Below are 17,985 nucleotides of genomic sequence, written 5' to 3'. Positions count from 1 at the left end.
TGGCTGGCCTATTCTCCTGGAGTTTGGTATGCAAAAGAAATAAAGTAAAAGGAAGCATGAAGGTTTCCAATGGACATAATGGCTCACATTAGAGAGAGCTGGTGCGGACTTCACTCTTGCTTGTGCAAATGAGTTGTCTGAAGGGGAGAAGTGGCTTCAGCAAGAAGCAGGTAGAGGTCAGTCCTGGAATTCCTAGAGGTTGAGGAAAGAGCCATAAGTGTAGAGCAAGAGGAAAGTATAGCAACCATATCAAAAAGGTCTCCCAAGAATTGATCAACATTTCCCCTAGAAGAAGATATTGGGTTTACATTCTGCCAGGCCTGGGGAATGTGCTGAAGGCTCGCACCAGCTTCAGAAAAGTACGAATGGTTCTGCTTCCTAAAATCTCTTCTTCTTCAATTCATGGGTCAAAAACTAGGTACAAGTGGGGAAGGAGGAGGAGATGCAAGGTGATGAAAACAAGTGCTTTGGACTGAATTGTGTCCTCCCTCCTTAATTCATGTATTAAAGCCCCAACCACCCATGTAGATGAAGGAGGTAATTAAGGTCACATGAGGTCATAAGGGTTGAACCCTGATCTAATATTATTAGTATCCTTATCAGAAGAGATGGACAGAGATCTCTCTTGCCACCTTGTGTGGACATAGTAAGAAGGTGACTGCCTGCAAGCCAGGAAGCAAATTTTCACCAGGACCTGAACTGGTCAGCACCTTGATCTTGGACTTCCCACCCTACAGAACAGTGAGAAATAAATTTCTGTTGTTTAAATCACCCAGCCTATGTTACTTCGTTATGGTAGCCTGAACATACTAACACAGTGAGAAACCAACTCAGCCTCCTTCTCTGTCTGTTACTCACGAGCTGAAGGAAGTGAAGGGTCTCTTAATCATGCTTAGAGTTTCAATGATTCTATAAAGCTGGATATTTTGCCTACTGAATTGAGATCACAACTTGTTTTTCATTCCCAGAGAGCGAAGAAAAATGTCATAGTATTGCTCGAGATGTCTTCCAGGGACTGGAGAAGAACTAGCCCAGAGTGGATTTAAGGAGTCGATGGAGACAGAAGAGAAAGATGCTTGATGACTACATCCTAAGAAAGTTCTTGTTCAACATATTGATTATAAATTAGCCTTCAAAATCAATACATCATGTTACATAGTGTAGATAAGCCACATATCCTTAAAAGATGGAGAGACTCCAGGCCCCTCAGAAATTATTGTACCTGGCTGAGTATACCAGCCAGAACAGGACTGGCTCACCATGGATACAAAGACAAAGGAGAGCAGGCTGAGGTTGGTGACACTTATCTAAGTTCTGCACAGGGGTGGGCCTCTTGGCCCAACAGCCTAAAATATTTCCGTTTCTATGGCAAACCGTCCCTCTGGTGGGTGAAAGGGATCAATTAATTGCCGGTGTTGTGATAACATCCTCGCCTTTCGGTAAATTGGCTGCCTATGGCTGAGGGTGAGAGGGGGATGCACCCATTGGCTAACACAAGTCTTCTAGTCCTCTGGAATTTATTTGATGACTCAGTACATTTATGGATTGGCATTCTGGTTTGTGTGTTTCAGTCCCCGTGAGTTTGGTTAATGCGAATCTGCTCCTGAGCGAGAAGTTCATTCTGAGTGTCTGCTAAATATCAATCAATTATCAAGCAATGGATTGATAAAATTTCTAGTTTTAAGACTGATCCCCAAGTCTTAGTAAACTATCAAGTTAAGTACTTTATTGTGAGCTTTTTGGCAACCAGCTGGCTGTACTTCTGGAGACGTGTGCTATCAGAAGCCTTTCCATTTCTGAGGGCGCCAGTGGCCTGTACAGACATGGAGGAAATTCGACTTAGTGAGCACTCAGAGAATCCATGCAGATCACAGCATTCAAATCGGAGTTATTTAGTGAATCACAACTTAATTTCCTCCATTATTCATGGCTATTTTATTGTTGCAAAGGTTCATATAACTTCTTGTCTTAATATTAAATCATGTTTGGTATCCGATGGGTAAACTGCCACAGGTATGCAGCCAGAGACCAGTTTTAACTTATGTAGTCTGACAAGGAAATGTAATTTCATTCCTGAAATTACAGTGATGTAATTTCATCACTGAAAACCAGAACAGGGAGATTATGTCCATTAGCCACTTCTAGTGCTTCTTCGGCTACTCTGGCCCTTTTTCCAAGTGGGATAATTCTCATATCCCAAATAGCACAGCTCTAAAGCAGGCCACATGTTGTTCGAATGGGTAAGGACACCTGCAAACATTCTTGACCTTCTACCAACATGAAACCAGAATAGGTTAATGCTCTCTCTGCAGGAAGAAGTTTAATCTGATAGGTGACAAAGAATCCAGATTTTGATGAAAAAAGGCAAAATAGGTGGCTTCTTTTCACCACTTGTCTTTAAATCTTTTAACTGATTGAACAAAGTGAAATCACTCAGGTTTAAGACTCAGCGTTTCAAATGTGTCTGTTTATTCAATGTTAGATTTTGAAGACATAGACTAATATTGTCAAAATTTAGTATACCCGTTAAAGAAAATCAACAAACAATTCGAAATGTATTTGCAGTCTATGTTGTTCAGTTGCCAAGCAAGGGTAAATGACACCAAGGGACAAGGTGTTTGGACTCCTTCTTATGTGATGCTAGAGTTTTCCCAGAAAAGACTAAGTGCATGACAAAATAGGGTGGGCTTATCAATTCAAATGTCAATAAAGCTAAAGATAAAAACGTAGCAAGTTGAAACAAAAATAATTCTTTAATTTACATACCATAAAATTTGCCCATTGTGAGTGTTCAATTATTTTTAACCACTCGGCAGTTGTGCAACCATCACCGCACTTAGTTTTAGAACTTTTCCATTGCCCCCAAACTTCCCTTATGCTCATTTGCAATAAATCTCCACTCCACCCTCAGCCTCAGGCACTAATCTAATTTCTGTCTTTATAGATTTCATATAATTGGAATGTAATATATACTCTTTTGTACGTATGCTTCTTTCAGTTGGCATGATGTTTGGCTATTTTGAATGATATAGCAATGAACATTTTGTGCAAGTCTTTATGTAGATGTTTAGTTTTATTTTTCTTGCATAGATACTTCAGAGTGGAATTGCTGGGTTGTATGATAAGTTTATGTTTGTCTTTTTCAGAAACTACCAAACATTTTCAAAAGGGGCTCTCTCATTTTACATCCCCACTAGCAAAGTATAAATGTTCCCAATTTCTTGGCATCCTCCCAACACTTGTTAATGTCTATCTTGATTTTAGCTATTCTAGTGAGTGTGAAAAGACAACTTGTTGTTTTAATTTGCATTTCTCTGATGAGTGATGACATGAAGCACCTTTACATATACTTATTAGATATTTCTATATCTTTTTTTGAGAAATATTTATTTAAAGCTTTTGCTCATTTTTAATTGGATTGTCTTCTTATTATTGAATTGTGACAGTTATTTCTATATTCTGGATACAAGTTCTTTATTAGATGTATGATTTGCAAATGTTTTCTTTCAGTCTGTGGCTTGCTTTGACATTTTATTAGTGGGGCATTTTGAAGCAGTCTCTAACAGATTGTTTTGAGAGTGGAGAAAAATGAGCAGCATTGAATAAAGAGGGAGAAATCCTAAAACATAGCATAAAAGTTATTCTTAGAGGAATGTTGCAGTAAACCTAACATTAAATTAATATTAATAAGACAGTGGAAAAAAACAGGAGGGATAAAGTGGTTAAAAATTAATGCTATTGACTCTTTCTAGGGATAATAAAATAAAAGCCAAGAACTTCTAAGCTCTTTCCTCAATCTCTATGAATCCTAGGGTACCTTGACTCCAGGTGGGCCTGGGGAAGGACTGGTGGTGTTTTCTTCTCCATTTCTTTGTCTCTCCTAGGTGACATGAGATTGAGTGGATTAATAGAGGGGAAAAGAGAGGAGGTAAAACTGAGTACTCAGTAATATATAAAGAAAAATATAATGTGGAAAAGTTGGAATGAGAAAACTCAGGCTTATATCTCAGTTTTGTCCCAACTAGCTAAATTGCCTCAGGACACTTTACCTCAAAGTCTTTGTTTCTTTACCTTAAAAATGGGAACAATAATTTCATTTCACAGGGGATTGCGAGGATCAGGTGTATGTGTGTAGGGAGGAGTGGGTTGCCTGTAAATGTGCCTGCTGCACAGTAGGAACCCAGTAGACTCTACCACAAGGACCCAGGAAAGTTCTGGGCAAAGCATATTTAGGTGTGTGGCAAGAGTGTGCAATTCTGACAAAATTCTACATTCTCACTGTAAACCTACCCCCACACTAAGGGACAGAATCCCAGTGTCATCAGTAATTGGATTTGTGGAGTGAAATATAGGAAAGGCTCTCTGAAAGAAAGAAATCCCATAATTTTTTATTTCTTTTTTTTTTTTTTAATCTTAAATTATTAGAGGTGTGGGAGATCTTACACTCTAGTTGAAAGATAAATGATACCAGAGAACAAACGGGAGAGGAAGAGATTAGTTGAAATCTAAGTACTGTCATTAAAAAAGAAAAAGGCAGAATTTTTCTCATCAGTCAAATGAAGGGATCAACATAGATCACCTCTGAGACTATTTCTTGCATATGATTCCACCATGAGGAAAAGCTTTTCACAGAAGTGAGACTGTACTTGCCAGGAGGAGAGTTTTCAGAAGAGCTTTTAAGGTGGTTGATAAGTTAGAGTTGCCAAAAAAAAAAAAAAAAGTCCTTGAGAGAGAAAGTATTTTGAATGAGGTAAGAAAGCCGAAGTAAAGAATTCCTACCTTAAGACACATGTCAGCACTTAAAAGTAAATGTGTAAAAAAAACTGAGAACAAATTTAATTCTGCAGATAGAATCTCCTTTATGTACGAATTCAGAAAAATTCGATTTTTGGAGTGAAATGCCGGGGATGGGTAATTTTGAGATCACAATGTTAGACATAGTAATGAAATTTGGAAAGGCCTGGAGATTTGCAAAAAGGTTATGAGAATCAGGAAGGCAACTGAGGCAGATCATTTAAAGGTCCTAGACCTATACCTGGGCTTGGAGAAATACCATGATCCATATACGTCACTATTAAATAGATTGTCATTGAAAAGAGTGTTTCAGAGACTGGCAATTTCCCATAATTCTCTAGCCCTGCAAACCTGGCTGTGAGTAGTGAGTAGTTTAGACCCACCAGGCACATTTATTTGTGGTATGTATAACGTCTATGACTGAGTTGTAAAGTATGTACTTCAATACTTAAATATGATGTTCTATAAAAATATGACTACTAAAGTAACTTAGTCATCACACCTGTGCTGAATATTTCCCATCTTTCCCTATGAATCTTTTCTATACATGCGACTGCTCTGCTCTTGGCCTCAAATGCCTGCCCTTCGGCAGGGCCCTTTGCTTTCTAGATCCTTGTTGGGATGCTGGCAAGTACCATACCTTAGTGCTAAGCATTAGAAAAGAAACCTGATTCAACTGATCAACCTCAGGAGACTGGGAGCTCTGTGTGTGTGTGTGTGTGTGTGTGTGTGTGTGTGTGTGTGTGTGTGTGTGTGTTTAATTACAATAGCGACATGATATTTAAAGATTTCTGAGTATATCAAATTGTATACAGGAAAAATCGAGAGCCACATTTTTCTTTTGAATCCCTAAGGAACATCAGAATTTTTTACCTAGTTTTATTTCAGAATTACCTAAGCTCTCTCTGTGTGTAGCGTTCATAGTGTGATGTGCACAGCATGTAGTCATATGTTCACAACTGAATCACAAGGCAAGGGAATGCTAACTTTGAATGAGACGCTCCTCTGAGACTCACAGTCTCTCACTACCTCTGTTCTCTTCCTTTCAATGAAAATCTTAGTTATGAAAATAATCTCAGAGTTGAAAAAGCATTAGGTGAGAATCCTTTTCTCTTCTGAACAATTTAAAGATATTTTTGAACACAGGAAATATTTTTCATTACAAAAATAGTACATTATTGTCATAAAAACTTTAAGTAAAAATAGGTAAAATAAAATATAAAGGTACCCCATTCCCCTTTCAATCCTTATTCCCAAACCCAAATCCCATACTCAGGGGTAACCATTGTTTAAACATATTTTTAAAAGGACTTAATAAGCAGAACACATTTTCTTCAGATTTTTTTGCTTTAAGATATGAAAAAAAAAATGTCAGAGAAAGAGAATGCATCTATATCTTGCCGATTTTAGCTGGGCAGAAAGGGATAACACTGACACAAAATGGATTCAAGGCTAGAAAGAATCATATAAAGAAGGTAGCAAAAAGAATAAGAGACAAGATTAAAAAAAATTCTAAGAGAAAAGTGTACCCCTAGACAGAAATTTGATTTCTTGGGTGGGGGGTGGAATTAAGAAGAGATTCAGTATTACCGAGTTTTAAGAATTGAAACTTCCAGAGAGAAGTAGAGATAGAATGTGGTTCACACACCATGGGAAATGGTTCACTCAAGGGAATGTGAAGTGTGTCAGCGGGATGGTGACAAGGGTCCCCCATGGCTGCCAGTAAAATGAAGAAGATAGTTGGTGACATTTGATTGCTAAATGCTCAGTTTCAAGCCCTTGGGCAAAACCCACGTTGTATAGATGCAAAGGAATGATGAGATGGACTAAAAATGGTTGGTAATAAGAAAATAGAAAGCATGACATGAGAAGAAGGACATCGATGACCTCAATAGTACATTTCTTTTTTAATAATTGAAGATGATGATTATAATTAGAGGGTGTGGCTAAGAAAATAAAGACCAGTAATGTTTACTAAGTAGGGCATATGGGAAAATCTTTCTGGTTTTTGTTTATGGCTACAGTGGTTGGCAAAGCCTACTACTGATTTGTCACTAGCCTTCTCAGAATTTTTTCTTTTTCTTTCAAAAATAGCCACCATATTTTTTGAGGTCATTGTATTGGGATTAGAGCTCTTAAGGCATTTTGCATGAGGAAATGTTTGAAAATAAGATCCTCCCCCACAAGCTAATTGTGGGCTTGAACTCATTTAGGAAAGAGAGAAAAATCCTCCTTAAAGGGAAGTGAAAAGAAAAATGAGGAACAATTGCATGAAAGAGGTAGACTAGAGATGTTTATGTTCAGTAACTTTGTTTTATCGGTTTCTGGGTGTAATGTGAAAAAAATTAATAGATGATGCTTGAATGGGAAGTGGTGAAGTGGAAAGAAGAGAATGAATTCACCAAAATAAGGTTAAGCTATTTTTGTTATTATTGTCAAGCAGTTATTATTTATTAAACTAGGGTTTTTTTAAGTATAGGAATTATGAAGATAAAAAGTTGATATGTAAAAAGACATAACGCTTGTTTTGTTATTTATGTTTTTAAACTTCTTTTGCAGCACTTTGCCCGCTAGAGTATGTTGCACCATTTGTTGGAAATCTGGCTTTGAAAAGTTAGCAACCAGTATTTTCTCTAGTTATCCCACCTGTTGAGCCTCAAGACTAGAAGGGAGGATTTAGAGCAAGCGTTTCTTTAGGTGGATAGACCGAAGCCAGTGTGGAGCAGGGGGAGTGTTTAATAGAAAGTGGCAAAACTAGCTTTTTACCCCTCCAGTCCTGAGTAGCTGTTTGAACCTAAACAATGGGTTAAATAAATAAATGAATTGAATAAATCTTTGGAAATCGCATGCTTATTAGCTGCATGCTAAAAAACAAAAAACAAACAAAAAACACTTACTTGCATTTCAGACTGTTGACTATCAGGAGCCCCAGTTGTGGTTAGAATCCTCTTGCATAGTAGGAACAGTGTGGTCACATGGCAACATCAGGAGAATGTGATCACTAGGCCGCAGAGAGGGTGAGAACAAAGGCAGCTTTAGGCTCTACCTACATTCTCTCTTCTTCTGCCCTGCTCTCCTCTTCTTTTCTCTCCTCCTCCTTCTCCCCTCCCCTTCTCTCCTCTTTTTCTTGACAACTTTCTTTTTTCCTCTGTCTACTCGGCTGGTCCAAAATGGCTTCTTCTAGTTACCCCACCTTCTCTCCCTGCTCTCCTTACATTTGCATGTGCTGCGTCTTTACCCTGGACTGTTCTCTCTCCTCTTAGCCTGACTACACCCTGTCTGCTCCTTCAGAGTCTTCTTGGTGCAGTCTTTTCCAAGTAGCTGCCCTCCATCCCTCAAAGCTGGATGTGTCCCACCTGTGAGCTCCCAGGTTCACTGGTGCCATCCACTCCATCTTAGGTCTTTCTACCGTATTGCAATTGCCCGACCACTTGTGCTTTTCCCCCACTGCACTGTGAGCCCCAAGAAGACGGGATTGTCCCTTGTGCCCCGACAGCTTCATACAGAGCATGGAAAAACCTGTTGGTGTGCCCTGAATGGTGTGCCCTAGGATTGTATAGTGCCCTTCTGACCAGGAGATCAATAAATACTTATCGAATGGATGAATGAGTAAACAAACAAACAAACGATTAACAAATTGATTATTCACACTTCCGAGTCACACATAAATTGTTTGTGTAATCACAATATCTGTTCTTCCCCGCTTTGTCTTCATCAGTAAGGCATACATCAGATATACTTGGGTCTGGGGTTTAAGTCCAGAAGAATTCTATAATGCAAATCAGTACAGTTCTATCACTAAGTAAAACTTCACAGAAACTAATAGAGAAGAACCCTGGCTTACCCATCGTCTTGAATTCCCTGACTAAGGATTCCAGTGGCTGGTGTAACCCAGCTGTCTAAGAAACAGGACACCTGAAGGGAGATAGTTCAAGATGAGTAGCTTTGTCCATATCTGGGAGGCAAGGTCTACTTTAGATAGCAAATGACTGAACAGTTTCCTCCAGGAGTCCATTACTACCCACTTCCATCTAGGCTCATGCTCACCTGTAAAAGGATGGTGATAATACAGATTTAAATCCTAAAGTTTTTCACAGTCTGGTATAGGTAATCCTATTCTAGCTCTTTTCCATAAACAGCGGATCTAACTGCCAAGTTACAGGTATCATATTCCCCAGTGGGGCCTATTGTGAATTCTTGAGATATCAACATCGAGAAAAACCACGTTCTGTTTCTAATTGGAAGCAGAAGGGGATAAACTATACTCTTTGAAGAGAAGGTGGGATTTCTTTGCTAAAGCTCATGGGGAAATTTTTGGCTTACATGATTTTGCTGCCTTGACCACATAGGTCAGAATGTCCCCAGGTATAAGAAACCCATTTCCAGTTGTCAAATTCTGTACCAACTCAGGATTAATTTCTCTCTTGGATAGTTTCAGTGCCCTTGTCCATAGTCATGTTTGTCTCTCGAGCATCCTTTAGTCAAAACAAATAAGTACAAAGAAAATCTTCACGGTAGCCTGAGGGGCATTCCTTACACAGGAGCACAAGAGGAGTTTCCAAGAAACAAATGAGGATCTAGGATGAGATCAGGTCAGTCTCCATTGAAAATGGCTATTTAAACAGTGAGCTTCTAACATAGATGACTGCATAAAATTTCACTATTAGGATAGGAATCATGTGTTATGTCCACTAAATATTTTGTTTTGTTAATTTCAACTCCAGTTCTTGGTTTCTGGGACATTTTAGATTAGGCAGAAGCTGAAAAGAGGTAGCTCACAAGTAAATTATTTCTTTTTGTGGTATAAATAACCCAACTGGTGGTGTGTTGGCTGATGGTAATGGTTCAAGCCAAGCTTTGTTCTTTCCTGGGTTAAAGTTTTTCCAGGATCACATTTAGGAGCGACTACATCCTTTCCTTACTAAGGTTTGAACTATAGAAGGAGAAATGGAAAGGAGGAAGCTTGTCTGACATTGGAGTCACTAAATATTCCATTCCAGAAAGCCAACCAGCACTTGGTCAGCCATTCAGAGTTAAAAAGCCCCAGGACACCTGGATCAGGTGCTTCTTTCTTTACTTTAACAATATGGGAGCTACATATTCAGATAATATTGAATGTAAACTGACCAGTTAGCTTCCCAAAGTCCCATACAAATCACCCATCAGGCATCGGATAGTGCCAAAAATAGTCTTGTAGACAAAAATATCTGCTCTACTTCCCAATCCTTGATGCCTAAAATACCACTACTAAAGGTTTTTATCTTCGTGTTGAAGAACTAAGTTCACAAGCCAGAGGTTTGGGATTGTGTCATTGTGTCATTGTGGCAAGTCACTTCACCTCTTTGAGCCCCAGTTTCTCATCTATAAAATACAATCAATAATACTATCTTTCAGATTGTTGTGGGAATAAAATGAGATTAGTTACTGTCAAACTTTGGTACATTTGATAATTATCTTGAGTGTATGATGAAAATGTAAATTCTTGGACCTCTTTCAAGAGTTAGTGTACAGACTTATTTTGCCAAGGCAAAGAATTGTACGAACGTAAGTAATTGTTCTTGTCATCCTGCACATTCCTGGATGGATTAACACTTTGAGTTAACCAGCTGTTGCACAACAGAAAAGGGAGTGGGGTTGAAAAAATGGACATTTACTAAATATCTAATATTGTCTAGGCCCATTTCACACATTATGCAACTTAATTATATGAGGTAGGGTTAGAATTCCCATTTTACGGCAGCGGAAGCTGAGGCTGAGAGAAGTTAAGGTTCTTGTTCAGCATTACACAGCTAACAAATGACAAGTTTTGTGAACCTGCTTTACTCGCTTCCAAAGCCCAAGTTCTTCCCAGTATACTGGAATTAATTTATTAATTAGCTATGGATTCTTCCTAAATGATCATAAGCAGAGACCAGACTTTTAGAAGAGGAGAGAAAGATATAAATATGTCCTAAAAGTGTGAGTCTCAGATCAGAAGCTTCAGGATCACCCTAGGAACTTGTTTGAAATGCAAGCTCTTGGGGCCCACCCCAGACTTCTGCATCAGAAACTCTGGAAGTGAGGTTCAGAAATCTGAGCTTTAACAAGCCCTGCAGGTGATTCTGATACACATTCACATCTGACAACCTCTGCTATAACCTGAGGCACTGAGTGTGAGTGTGTCTGCGTGTGTCTATGTTGTGGGGAGGACTCTGAAAGAGTGGAGGGGAGGGGCAGCATGAGGGCACCATGAGAAGGGGGAAGGTAACTGAAAGTAGAGATAGGCGATCTCAGAGTGCTCATCTTCACTCCTGATCTTACTCTGTTGTCTCGGTCTCACTAAGAGGCCCCAGCAAGATGTGGCTGTAGCCCACACACGCCATACCAGAGAATAAACTGATGTCAGGATAGTCTTCAGTGTATTAAAGGATTTGCTAAATATCTGAGCTAATCATTCATTCATTTTACTTAGGCAACTGGCAATTTAGGGCAATAAGAAAAGGTTCAAGCAAATATCAGAATCATCTCATAATGAACGGAGACAGAAAATGTGCATTTAAAAAATATTCCTCTATCTTTTTGCTTTGACCTCACCTCCCCATACTCTCCCTCTCAGAAACACTATCTGGCCATCATTGGAACTATCTTGCTTGCTTTCAAATTAAAAAAAAAAAAAAAGTGTCGAGATTTTAAAAGAGTGAATGGAAATCAATAACCAAGTAACAGGAGGCTTAAAGATAATTAGAAAATAAATATCCTTAAGAGTGGAATTACAAGAGTGTCCAGTCAAGATGGCAGAATATGTAAACACTGTGCTTGCCTCCTCTCACAACCGCATCAAAATTATAATTAAACTACAGAACAACCATCATTGACAATCACCTGAAGTCTAGGTAAACAGAGTCTTATAACTAAGAATATACAGAAGCCACCTCGAGACCAGTAAGAGGGGCAGAGACGTAGAATGGGCTGTGCCCACACCCACATGTGGCAGTTAAAACCTGGGAGGGCTATCTCAGCTGTAGAGTCCCCCCTGAGGAGCAAAGGGTCCCAGCCCCACCCCAGGCTCCCCAGCCCAGAGTTGCAGTGCCGGAAAGAACAGTCCTCACAACTTCTGGCTGTGAAACTAGTGGAGATTGTAGCTGAGTGAGACAGAGGGGGCTGCCAGAGTACCAGGTACTCCTCTTAAAGGGCTTGTACATGGACTTACTTGCTGATGGACCTACTTGCTCTGAGCTCCAGTGCTGGGGCAGCAGCTCAAAAGTCGCCAGGGACATACAGGAAAGAACTAAATGGACTGGCTGGAGGGGCAGCTTTCTCCCCAACAGAAGCGCTGGCAGAATCCATTGTTCCTTTATTGAGCCCTCCTCCAACCCAGTGTGCATGCGCAGATGGGTGCCATATCTGAGTCTCCATCAACCTAACACCATTCACCCTGCTCTGGTAATTCCCTGAGACCCTGCTCCACCCAACTTGTGGACCCACCCAGGCTGTTTCCAGTGTCTTTACATAAAAACGACCAGTCTTGGCTCATGTTGCGGACTTTCCTAAAATCTCTCAAAGGTTCACAAACCTCAAACAAGTAGCATCTGGCCTCTGCATGCCCCATACATCTTGATAAGCAGCATAAAACCTGGCACTAGCAGCACCTGGCCTCAGCTCACAGCTTAGCCTTTTCTAGGCACCTCTAAGCCCAGCACAAGTGGCAACCACCTGCAGATCACTTTGTAGCTCATACCAAGTTGCCTCGGGCAAGACACAGATAGCAGCTGATCTTGGCATGCACCAAAGCCCTTCTCAAGAAGCCCCAGAACCAGTACATTCAGCAGCCAGCTTCAGACTCCACAAAAATACCACCCAACTATCCCCCAGAATGAAACACCCAAAGGGCTGACTTGGCGAGCACCAGAGCCTCACTAAAGCCAATCCTGCTCTGTAGGGTCAGCCCCTGCACAACAACTCCTCCACTGTAGTCAGGAATAGTCCTTACAACCAATCAACTTGAGATACAACTCCATTCACTGACATACAAACAGCAACCAAGGCTGAACTACAACAGGAGGATACATACAAACACAACCCACACAAGAGACACACCTGGAGCACCCAGCTCAGGTAACCAGGGAGAGTGTGCCACTTGGCTCCACTTGGACCTACTACGTAAGGCCACTCTACTAAGACCAGGAGACGTAACAACTCTACCTAATACATACACACACACACACACACACACACACACACACACACACACACACACACGGAGGCAGCCAAAATAAGGAGACAAAAAAACATGTCCTACATGAAAGAACAGAGCAAAGCTCCAGAAGAACTAAACAAAATGGAGATGAGCAATCTACTAGAGGCAGAGTTCAAAACACTGGTTATAAAGATGCTCAATGATCTCAGTGAGAACGTCAACAAAGAGATAGGAAATGTAAAAATGGAGATAAAAAAATATATATATATAAGAGAACTAGTCAGAAAATGAAGAATACAGTAATTGAAATGAAGAATACATTAGAGGAAATCAACAGATTGCATGAAACAGAGGATCGAATCAGTGATTTCAAAGATAAGGTAGCAAAAAACACCCAATCAGAAGAGAAAAAGAACAAAGAATCTAAAAAAGTGAGAGTAGTTTAAGGGGCCTCACAGGGATACCAGAAGAAGAGAGTGAGCAAGAAATTGAAAACCTATTTGAAGAAATAATGATGGCAAACTTCCCTAACTTGGTGAAGGAAATAGATATGCAAGCCCAGGAAGTACAGAGAGTCCCAAACAAGATGAATCCAAAGAGGTCCACACAAACACCCATTATAATTAAAATGCCAAAGCTCCCCCCCCCCAAAAAAAAAGAGAATCTTAAAAGTAGCAAGAGAAAATAGTTACCTGGAAAAGAGCTCTCATAAGACTGTAGGCTGATTACTCAACAGAAACTTTGCAGGCCAGAGGGGTTGGAATGAAATATTCAAAGTAATGAAAAACAAGGACCAACAACTAAGATTACTCTACCCAGCAAAGCTATTGTTTAGACTCAAAAGACAGATAAAGAGCTTCCCAGACAAGAAAAGGCTAAAGGAGTCTATCACCATCAAACCAATATTACAAGACATGTTAAAGAGACATCATTAAGAAGAAAAATCAAATCAAATATATGAATAATAAAATGGCAATGACTGTATATCTATCAACAATTATTCTAAATGTAAGTGGATTAAACATTCCAAACAAAAGACTTAAGGTGACTAAATGGATAAGAAAACAAGATTCTTACATGCGAGACTATGCGAGACTCACTTCCGATAGAAAGACATACATAGACTGAAAGTATGGAAAGGACAAAGAGATGGAAAAAGATATATCATGAAAAGGGAAACAAACAAAAAAGCTGGGATAACAATACTTACACCAGACAAAATAGACTTAAAAACAAAGGCTATAACAAGAGACAAAAAAGGACCCAGTAATTCCACTTCTGGGTATTTGTCCGAGGAAACTTAAAACACTGCTTTAGGGGGATGTGTGAATCCATATGTTCATTACGGCATTATTTACAATAGCCAAGATATGGAGGCAGCGTGGGTGTCCATCAGTGAATGAATGGATAGAGAAAAGATGGTACATATATACAATAAAATATTGCTCAGCCATAGAAAAGAATGAAATTTGCCACCTGTGACAATATGAATTGACCTAGAGGGCATTGTGCTGAGTGTAATAAGTCAGATTGAGAAAGACATGCTATATGATTTCACTTATATGTGGAATCTAAAGAACAAAATAAATAAATAAAACAGAAACAAACTCATAGATACAGAGAACATTTTGATGGCTGCCAGATGGGAGGTGGGATGGGAGAATGAATGAAAAAGGGAAAGAGATTAATTGATAGTTGCAAAACAGTCATGGGTGTGTAAAGTATAGCATAAGGAATACAGTCAGTAATATTGTAATAACTACGTATGGTGTCAGATGGGTGCTGGATTTATCAGGGTGATCATTTTGTGAGTTATGTGGATGTCTGATCACTGTGTTGTACATGTGAAATTAATATAATATTGTATGTCGACTGTAATTAAAAAATAAAAAAATGTTAAAAAAGAATGGAAAATTGACTAAACTTCAATTTTTGAACTAACTATATAAGACCATGAACACAAATTAACCATAAGCATATAGGAGACTGTAGGAAATTACTAAATGTGGCAGAAATGGATTCTTTCATTGAATTTCTTAACGTATTTAAGATGTAGTTTTTGAGCAACCAAATATATTCTCATGGTTCAAAATTTAAAAGATTCAAGAGGGCACACGGTGAAAAGTTTCCCTCATTCTTAACTCCACTCAACTCTAACTGTAGGCTACCAAAGTCATCAGTTTCTCATAAATCTTTCTAGAGAAAGTTTACAGATTTAAACATTTTACATGAATTTCAGCATAGTATACAGTCCTCTGCATCTAATTTTTAAAAACCTAATAATATATGCTTCAAACCATTAAAATATACTTTATATAAAAACATAAGCTAGAAATACCAGTGTGCCTTCCAAAAGGCATTTTTTTATTCCCAGAATAAAGAGATATTTTAATGTAACTTGTTGCTCTGTGAGATAGTGCTGAATTCATAAACCTTGTATTTAACTCTGTCATCCAATAGTGGTCTCTTGTTGTTAGAGAGAAGCAGGAGGAAATGAGCTGGTGCCTCTGGTGAACACACTTGGGCTGGGTGGCCAAATAAGAGGTGGCTGCCATGTGTCAATATCAGATCTTGACCTTTGCAGGTCCAGAAACATCCCTTTATTTCACCAGGAGTTGTTCCAGCTCAGTGGAACTCTCAGAGAAAACTTATAAATGCCCATTTTAAACAAAACTCAAAAGAGTCAAGTAGACTTCTGTTGACTGGTGAGTCCTGTCTCTCCTCTAGGTAAGTCTACCTAGGCAACCAAATTACTCTCTAGAAGGTACTCTGCAAAAGCAGACTCAGAGCCTGAGGCATTAGTGGGCGGTATTATCGGTGTCTGATATTGAGCTACTCATAACTTTTGGTAAGGAAACTCTGACCCGTATAGCTATTTTTTTTTCTTAAATAGTTATTACTTATGCTTATAATGGGCCAAGCACTTTACTCCTGAGGTTGCATTCAATTCTCACAAAATGCCGTGAGGTAAATCTAATTCGTATGTTACAGATGAAGAAACTGAGGCTAAGAATGGTTAAACAGCTTGCCCAAGATCACAGGAAACGCCTAACTAGTCCCTCTCCACTCTCTCTCTATGATCTTTGGGCAAACCCTCCAATTAATACATTCACTTCTCACACAGGCTCAAGAATCTTAGGGTCGTAGTTCTCTGTATTATATCCCAGTCCTGATGGCACACCTTATTTCTCCAGCAACCATTCACTGATGCATCCAGCATCATTGGCTCCTTGGACCTTAGAGATATAAGTATGAAGGGGTTCCCATCTCAGGCCCTAGTCTAGGCCTGAGAAAAGACCTAGAAACTAATATTTACGATACAGGATGCTCTCATAGAGACAAGATGTATCAAACATTACCCAAGGGTATCAAGAAATGGCTAACATTTATTAGCACTTACCACATGCCAGGAACTGCTCTAGTTTTTTTTACACTTATTTAATCATCTCAACAATCCTCCAAGGGTGGGACTATTATTATGCCATCTTATTGATGAGGAAACAGTCATAGAGATTTTATGTAACTGGCCCCAATGACACACCCTCTAAGCTAAGCATTTCCATTACGTGTTTTTCTTAGTTCCATTCAGAGGACAACATATCTGAGTTTTGTGGCACTTTGCCATAACTCTTAAAAGCTAACTGTGTTATAGTTAATATTTGATGATGTGGTAGCTAGGGCAGTTTCTGTGGAGAAAGAGTGAAATACGGAAGTACCCAAGGAAACTGCTTTGATTTTTGACTGTGGTCGGCTCATCCTTGAAGGAGAGATTGGGTGAGGAGAGTTGACTTGGTATAGACATAAGCCACTTTCAGAACTGATAACTCATTTCATTTAGGGTATGGTGCTGTTGTGCCTGGATTAACTTTTCATTCCCTGCACTGGCCATGCAGCCTTCCCACTGGGAAAAGTCCTATTTTGCCGCTAGGCAAACACTATATCCTCCAATTAGCCAGTTTGCTCTCCAGTGTGTGATAGTGGTCACAGGAAAAACTCGTATAAATAACTCAACGTGACCCATTACTACCACTAGAAAAATAACTCAAACCAATATTTACTGGCTCTGACGTCCTAATCTCATTTATCCAAAGAGCAGTATCATTCCATTGATCCTAAATGAATCACCTCCAGAGAGGGGGTTTCACAGAAATGCACATGTATATAACATGAACCAGAACCCACATTTCACATGGATGGGACCTATGGGGAAGGAGGACTCAGGAGGCATTTTGGAAAAGAGTTGGTCTGGAATGGAGTGTGGACTGGGAAGGGAAGACAGAGATGGTCTCTCCTAGGAGAGGTTTGAAGATCTGTTCTCAGAGCAGGACGAAGGGCAGGAGTTGGAGGAGGGAGTCAGGGGAGTTGCCTTTCTCTCGTTTCTCTTCTCTGAGAATTGATCCCGTTTCACAGGATGGGTACCCAAATGTTGTGTCTAAATTACTTGGCCTTATTATTTCTTAGCCATAGCTGACTTGTCCAGGGGGACTTCCCAATCTCAGTAGAGGCAATCGGATTTGTCTCTGAGGAATTTGGATGTTTAAACTGAGAAGCGTTATATCAGGAATGCAGGCTGTTGAGTGAGGCTAGCAACCAGGAACATTTGCTGAATCTGCCTTGGGTTTAGCCCTCCTTCTTACTGGTTGTGGAGATTTTCCTGGAACTTCCTTATTTATTTGTTTGTTTGTTTACTTACCTGTTTAAGTTGGCTAGGATTGATTTCTCTGATTTGGGATTAGAAGAGATCTATCTAAGACAGTCAGAAAGCTGGCAAACACCTCTTCAGGCTTTGTTGTTACCTTCCCAATTCTGATTGAAGGAAACCAATTTCTTCTAAGTAAGATGGACAGGTTACTTTGCTGCACATTAAGGTTCCGTAGAAGTCCGAGTCTACTTGAGAGTGAAAACCAAGAAAAGTGATTTTTTTTCTCTATCCCCCACCCCATCATTTAACTTATATCATTATATCTCAGGGAATAAGATTAAGGTCCAACTGTAATTGACTCCAGCCAGCAATG

At 39.5% G+C, this 17,985-nt stretch overlaps 1 long non-coding RNA gene across 2 annotated transcripts in view; it reads right to left on the bottom strand.

Moving 5' to 3' along the window:
* Positions 1-9: 9 nt before the first annotated feature.
* Positions 10-17,985, bottom strand: part of LOC111747157 — a 22,058-nt gene continuing 4,082 nt past the window's right edge. Inside the window, exons 2-4 of one of the 2 annotated variants that reach the window (XR_002783426.1) lie at positions 7,692-7,795; positions 1,725-1,813; positions 10-192 (exon numbers count right to left, since the gene is read on the bottom strand). This is a non-coding gene — a long non-coding RNA (uncharacterized LOC111747157). The remainder of the gene's footprint in view (positions 193-1,724; positions 1,814-7,691; positions 7,796-17,985) is intronic. The other variant, XR_002783425.1, reaches the window with a different exon arrangement.

This window comes from Pteropus vampyrus, unplaced genomic scaffold (genome assembly GCF_000151845.1).
Source record: "Pteropus vampyrus isolate Shadow unplaced genomic scaffold, Pvam_2.0 Scaffold213, whole genome shotgun sequence".
NCBI classification, from domain to species: domain Eukaryota; kingdom Metazoa; phylum Chordata; class Mammalia; order Chiroptera; family Pteropodidae; genus Pteropus; species Pteropus vampyrus.
The sequence above is the reverse complement of the archived record's forward strand: the minus strand, read 5'-3'. Positions and strand labels throughout refer to the sequence as shown.